This window comes from Arachis hypogaea, chromosome 17 (genome assembly GCF_003086295.3).
Source record: "Arachis hypogaea cultivar Tifrunner chromosome 17, arahy.Tifrunner.gnm2.J5K5, whole genome shotgun sequence".
NCBI lineage: Eukaryota > Viridiplantae > Streptophyta > Magnoliopsida > Fabales > Fabaceae > Arachis > Arachis hypogaea.
In genome coordinates, this window is record NC_092052.1 from 85,960,925 (window position 1) to 85,968,719 (window position 7,795).

Genomic DNA, 7,795 nt, shown 5'->3' on the forward strand with positions numbered 1-7,795 from the left:
TTAAATTTTCGAAAATAGAAGGGAGAGAAGAGAGAAGAAGTTTTCAAAAATTTAAGAGTAGAAGGAGTTAGTTAGGTGGTTTTAAAAAAAATGAGAGAGAAGATGGAGATATTTTTTCAAAAATTAAGAAGAGAAGAGAGTTAGTTAGGTGGTTTTGAAAAAGATGAGAGAGAAGAAGAGAGATATTTTCGAAAATTAAGGAAGAGAAGAGTTAGTTAAGAGGTTTTGAAAAATAAGAGATAGAAGATAAGAAGTAGTTTTCAAAAAATTGAGAAGAGAGAGTTAGTCAGGTAGTTTTGAAAAAGATGAGAGAGAAGAAGAAAGATATTAATTAAGAAAGGATAAAAAATAAAAATAAAAATAAAAGATAAGATAAGAAAAGATTTAAATTTAAAAAATAAGATAAGAAGTAAGATAATAAAAGATTTTGAAATTAAAACTTGAAATTAGAAAAATATAAGATATGAAATTAAAAAATTTGAAATTGATTTTGAAAAAGATATGATTTAAAAATTTGAATTTTGAAAAAGATAAGATAAGAATTTTAAATTTGAAAAAGATATGATAAGTTTTGAAAAAGATAAGATTTTTGAAAAAGATAAGATTTTTAAATTTGAAAATTTTGATTTTTGAAAACTTGACAACTAAGATATGATATGATAAAATTTTAAAATTGAAATCTGAATTTTTTTGTTAATTTTCGAAAATTATGCTAAAAATTAGTTATAAAAGATATTTTTTATTTTTTTGAATTTTATGATGAAAGAGAAAAACACAAAAAAGACATAAGACTTAAAATTTTTAGATCTAGCACCCTTGTTTTTCGAAAATTTTTGGAGGGAAATACCAAGGGACACCAAACTTAAAAATTTTAAGATCAAAACACATGCAAGACTCAAGAACACCTTGAAGACTCACAAGAACACAAAGAACAAAAATTTAAAGACTCCAAGAACTGATGCGCCACTATTGGTAGTGCATTTTATGCTGAATTTAAGGGATTTTACCACCCTCTTTTCACACTTATTCACTAAAATAGCATGATTTTGTATATTCTTCCTAATTTGTGCTTAAGAGTGAAAACATGCCTTTTAGGCCCTTAATTGGTTAATTTTAATTCCCTTTGATTCCACTAGATGCCTTGATGTGTGTGTTAGTGATTTCAGGTTGAAAAGGCTAGGAATGGATCAAAGGAATGAAGAGAAAAGCATGCAAAGTAGAGAAATCATGGGAAATCAAGGGAAATCATGCAAAGTAGAGAAAAGCACGCATGGAATGTGAAGTCGCATGGCGACGCGTACGCGTACATGACGCGTGCGTGTGGAAAGCAAAATCGCCAAGCAACGCGTACGCATGACCCACGCGTATGCATCGAAGCTCGCATGTGACTTCATTAAAGTAAAAACGCTGGGGGCGAATTTTAGGCTTCCCAGACCCAAATCCAACTGAATTCTGAGCCTAATATATACAAAAATCAAGAGGAGTCAAAGGGGGGAAGTCATAATTGAATTTTGGAGGGAATGTTTTAGTTAGTTTCTAGAGAGAGAAGCTCTCTCTTCTCTTTATAATTAGGATTAGGTTAGATTAGGATTTCTTAGATCTAGGTTTAATTCATGCTTTGATTTACTTTTCCTTTATCAATTCTTGTTCTTCTACTCTTGCTTCTCTAGTTTAGCATTTGAATTCTTGTAATTGTTTACTTTGTTGTTGATACACTCTTGTTTCTTTTACATCTCTTTAATGCAATTCATGTTTGATTTCTTTTATTGTTGATCTGAATTGTTGTTGTTAATTTCCTTGCAATCAGTAGTTGTAGATTTACTTTTCTCGCAATTTGATTTTACTTTCCTTTTATGCCTTCCAAGTGTTTGACAAAATGCTTGGGAGGATATTAGAGTTGATTTTTCACTCTTGGCTTTGGTTGAGTAACTGGAGACTCTTGAGTTATCAAACTCTTTTGTTGATTGATAATTGAAAGTTGCTAGTTGATTTGAATTTCACTAACTCTAGTCTTTCCTTAGGAGTTGACTAGGACTTGAGGGTTCATGTTGATTTATCACTTGACTTACCTTCATAGTTAGAGGTTGACTAAGTGGGAGCAATGGACAATTTTCATCACAATTGATGATGATAATGAGGATAGGACTTCTAATTCTCATTCCTTGCTAAGAGCTTCTTAGTTATTAGTTTACTTCTTTCAATTTACTTTTCATGTCTCTTATCAAAACCCCAAAATATACAACTCATAACCAATAACAAGAACACTTCCCTGCAATTCCATTGAGAGACGACCCAAGGTTTGAATACTTCGGTTATTATTTTTAGGGGTTTGTTACTTGTGACAACCAAATTTTTGTATGAGAGGATTCTTTGTTAGTTTAGAAACTATAATAGCAACGAGATTTTATTTGTGAAATTCTTTACCATAAAAAATCCATTCATCAAGAACTCAAGAACAAAAAATAACACTAAACTTAAAATTTTTAGAAAATCAAAACACAATTTTCGAAAAACACAAAGAAAAACACAAGAAAACACTAAAATGAAAGACTTGCACAAGATTAAACCAAAAAAATTTATTTTTGAAAATTTTTAGAAAATAGGACTCAAGAATGCGAAATTACCAAGAACATAGACACATTAAAAAAGAACAAAGATTAAACAAGAAAATAATAAAAAAATATTTTTGGAAAAATTTTTGTGATTTTCGAAAATTTTGAAGAAGGAGAAAATAAAAATAAAGGACTTTAATCAAAGTTATACTCTTGCAAAAATCAGAGACTCAACAAGAACATACATTGAACAAAGAGAAGAAAAATATTTTTGAAAAGGTTTTAATTTTTCAAAAAATTGGAAGAAGAATAAAACAAAAATTAAAAAAGACTCAATTAAAATAATGTAAAATAAACTTAGCTGATCTAAGGAGTAAGACAATCCGAAAGTTTGTCCAAACTCAACAATCCCCGGTAACGGCGCCAAAAACTTGGTGCGCGTGTACGCAAAACCCACAGTATTTCGTACAGCAGCAGTACCAGCAAGTGCACTGGGTCGTCCAAGTAATACTTGAGCGAGTCAGGGTCGATCCCACGAGGATTGTGGTTTGAAGTAAGCTATGGTTGTCTTTTAGGTCTTAGTCAGGCGGAATCAAAAGGTTGATGAATTAGAGGAAACTATTCATAATTTGTATTTGTAAATAAATTCAGTTGGATTGAGACAAGGGCAAACAGTAATAGGAATAGAGTTGAGGATTGGAGTTGCTTTGTCTATCTGAATTAACTTTGGTATTACTTCTCTCTTTGCTTGTGAGTGATTTCTTCAATGGCAGGCTGTATGTGATTGACATTGGTTTGAGCAGCTACCAATACTCCTCCAGATCTGAAACCCAAGTTTAGTGTGGATCCATCTCTACTTGAGGGTGAAGCGCGTACAGTCCATTCTCCTTGATGATCCTACTCAAAACGCCACAGACGAGGTCAAATCTTCCGGATCGGAGGAATGCTGCGCTGTTAGTTCTAGCCTCTACCACAGAGACCCTAATCTCCCTGGAAATTAGTTGAACTGATGTCTCAAGAAGTCCCCAACAAAGTTGTAGATTAGCCGCCTGAGAGATGTATAAACATAGCTGTAGGTTCATTCTTTCCGGCCAAGTATTCACACGAACCCAAGTAGACGCGGGTGTTTGTCAGGCATGTTTATCTTAATGTGATGGATAGAGCTAATTTTTCAGATCATCGTGCTCACCACGATGAAGATTGGAATATACATCTTAAAGATAGATCAAACACAGATTGAGGATGAAACAGAAATACTTTTATTAATTCATAAGACACTGCAAGGCTCCCCACCTCAACCTAGGAGGTTTAAAAACTCATACTGAAAGAAAAAACAATGGTGAAAATGAAAATAATGAGAAAAGTGATGTCTGTTCCCCCCAAATTACATAGATCAAATCCTTTAAATACTAAACAAATGACTAGTAAGGGTAAAACAGTCTATTTAGTGCTAAAATCCACTTCTGAGGCCCACTTGGTGAGTGTTTGGGCTGAGCTTTAATGAGATCCACGTGCTATGAGGCTCCTTGGGTGTGGAATGCCAGCTAGGGGGTCCTCTCCGGGCCTTTGGACGCTCGGCTCTGCTCTTTGTGCGCTGGACGCTTGGAAGGAGCATGAAGCTGGTGTTGGACGCCAGTTTTGGGCCTTCTAATCCGATAAAAGGTATAGAATGTTATATATTGCTGGAAAGCTCTGAGAGTCAGCTTTTCATAGCCATTGAGAGCGCTTCATTTGGACTTCTGTAGCTCTAGAAAAGCTCTTGCGAATGTAGGCAGGTCAGATCCAGACAGCATCTGTAGTGCTTTTTCTGTCTATGAATCAGACTTCTGCTCCAGCTCCTCAATTTCAACTAGAAAATACCTAAAATTGTCCAAAAACACAAAAACTCTTAGTAGAATCTAAAAATGTGAATTTAACACTAAAACCTATAAAAACTAAATAAAAACAAAAAAAAACTACTAAAAACTATATGAAAATGATGCCAAAAAGCGTATAAAATATCCACTCATCACCTTTAGATCATATTTCGTATTCCCATTTCCTCTATTGTTTTTCAGGATGTCTAACAGAAAAGGCAAGGGTAAGGCCATAGGGTCTGAAAAAAGGAAACGAACCTTACAGTTCGCTGAGGGAGTGGATGTTGCATTTTATGAACGACGTATCAGTGGGAGAGTCAAAATTGATCAGAATACACCTCCCACTAACACGTACAAGTTCAGCAACCGTTACTCAGAACTTAAGTTCCCCGACTTTCTTTGGAAGAGAAGCTCGCATGTCGAGAAGAAGCTCCAAATCCCGGATGAGGTAAGCAAGTACACTGATAACAGAATTGCTCAGCGGGGTTGGGGTTTCCTAGGAAGGGAACTTCCAATGGTGAATGCATCGTAGGTCCAAAAAATTTTATGCAAACTATTACATCGGGGCCCTCTATGTAGTTCACCTTTGAGACAAGAAGGTACCAGTTATTGAAGAGGTCATTGGGCAGGCTTTTCACTTTCAGCCTAAAACCAGTGAAGGTGATGCTTATGACGAGGCAAAAAGTGAAAGGAAATTCATGACTTTTGACTGGGACAAGGTATTGGCTGTGATTGCTAAGACCTCGAGTTCATGGATGTTTAGTGCTGATAAGATAAATCCCTTGGGGTTCTCAGTTTGCTTTCTAGCCAATGAGGCTCGTATTTGGTAGCAGATTCTGTCCAATTACATGATGCCGAGCACCCACGAGACCAAAATTGTTGCTGATATCGCGGTTTTGGTCTGGTGTGTCTTGAAAGGTAAACAACTGTACCATCCGATGCGGGCTCACTATATTGGCAACCTCGCCTTTCCATGCATGATTACTCAACTTCCAGTGAGCCCGAGGTTATCTGGATGACCACAGATGAGAGGCCGACCGTCGTCGGCAGCAAGAAGGTGATTCCTCACGGTGACTGGTTTGGTCCTGAGCCAACCACTAGACGCTGAGGTAGATGGTAGCTAGCACCTTCTTCAGAGGCAGGGACCTTAGCCTTAGTACCCTCAGCCGCAGCACCATCATCAGCCTCACAGCTGATCTACCGTCTTGTGTAGCAACTCTTCCTGCGGATGGATCATATGGAATGTCGTAATAAGCGATGTTTTGAATACTTGAAGAGGATCTTTGGCTGCACCGTATTCCCACTAGAGGAGCCTGACACCGCCTCAGAGCACAGCCAAGAGGAGGAGCGGGACGCACCAGCTTAGGCTAGCGAGGAGGACTCCTTCAACTCAGCCTGATTTTAGAAGCACCGAGGACGGTGCTAAGCCTTAAGTGTAGGGAGGTCGTCCGACTTTGACAGTGTTTTTTGGGTCACAATATTTATTTCCGAACATTTTTAGTTTAGTTTTTTTTCTTATTATGCTTTTTAGTTACTTTGTACATATTTTGTCATTTTGAAAACTTTTTACTTAGTTTATTGCACCTTCTAGCTTTGTTTGTACATAACCTAGTATTATATTATAGCAATGCATATTTTTACATTTTCTTTTAATTTTGGCTTGTACATATGATTTTTTTAGCCATTAGTTATGATTGTGATTTGGATGATGTGATGATTGCACCTAGTTTGATTCCCTATACACTTGATGATTTAGTTTGATTGAAATTAGGAAATGAACTTAAGATTTTTGACCTTTTTCTTCCAATCACATTATATACATATATAGATAAGTGTTAGTCAATTTAATAAAATTTCGAAGAAAACTTCTTTTTACTGATGGCATTGAAACTTTGATTGATTTGAGTTGATAATTTTCATTGAAACTTGCTTGAATTACACATTGTGGAATATGATTTTGAGCTAAGAATACACAACCTTGTGAGTTTTAAGCCTCAATGTGTGGTTGCATATTTTGACCACTATTTTCATTCTTGTGTGTTATTCTCTCTATGATTGCAATCTTTGGTTTGTTTAATTCTACATGTCCACTATTTGGGGTGTATATATCTTTTATTAGCTTAGGTTAGCGAGATTGTGTAATGTTTAAGTGTAGGGAAAATTGGGAACATTGATTGATAAGGGTATGTTTTATATTTGTGTTGAACATCTTGAAAAGTTGGAGACATACTTATGCATTAATTAATAGTGACAATATTCATTTAATATGTATATATTTCACTTTAAAAAAAGAAAAAAAAGAAGAAAGCAATAAAAAGGGGACAAAAAAAACCCCAATGTGAAGTGTAATGATAATAAATGCACATGTAATGTGAATTGAATTGAGTTGGATGCATGAGTATGTGTGAAAAGTGAGATTATGGGTAGCTAAGCTTAATTTTAGAATTGTATAGGGTGTTATGTGTTCGGTGAGAGCTTAAGTTAATCAAAAATTCAAATTCTAGCTCACGTAGCCATATATATCCTTACCTATACCCTTAGCCCCATTACAACCTTAAAAAAGCCCTCATGATACGTGCATATATGTGATGAGTCCATATTTGATGATATATTTTGACTCAATTTGGATGGATTCTAGCACATGAACTCACACTTAAGCACCAAAATAGCATACTTTTGTGTTTGATCCCTAATTTGGACTTAAATGTGAAAACATGCGTTTTTGTGCCTAAATTAGTGATTTTAATTCCACTTTCATGCCATTCGATGTCGTGATGTGTTTTGTGAGTAATTTCAGGTCATTTTGGAAAGATTGGCTAAGCAAAAGTGGAAGAATGCATGTAGAAGGAAGAACACATGAAGAAAACAAGGAAAAGCACACACAGCAATGTGTGCGTGCGCACAAGCAAGCGTGCGTATGCACAAGATCGAATCAGCCAAGTGTGCATGCGCACAAGCCAGTGTGCATATGCACAAGAGAAAATTTCCATGTGTGGGTGCGCACAAGCTCCTGTGCGTACGCACAGGTCAACATTTAGCCAAATGTACGGACACACATACCTGTGCATCCGCACAGGTCCCTGCACGTGATTTTATTAATGAAACGCATGCTGTGCATTTTCTAAGGGCATTTTTGGCCCATTTTGGAAGGCTTGATGCTGATTTTGGAGTTCTATATAAGGGGAATTCAACACATATGAATAGGGAGGCCGGCTTTCATTAGGTTAGATTAGGTAAAGAATGCATTAGGAGTAGGAGTAAGAGTAGAGTAGAAAATGCTCTCTTAGGGTTTTAATTAGGGTTTATCAATCTCAATTGTAGCATTTTATAGAAGCTTTGATCTTTGATTTTTCTCATCTTTATTGTAAGTACTCTTAATTTCCTCTT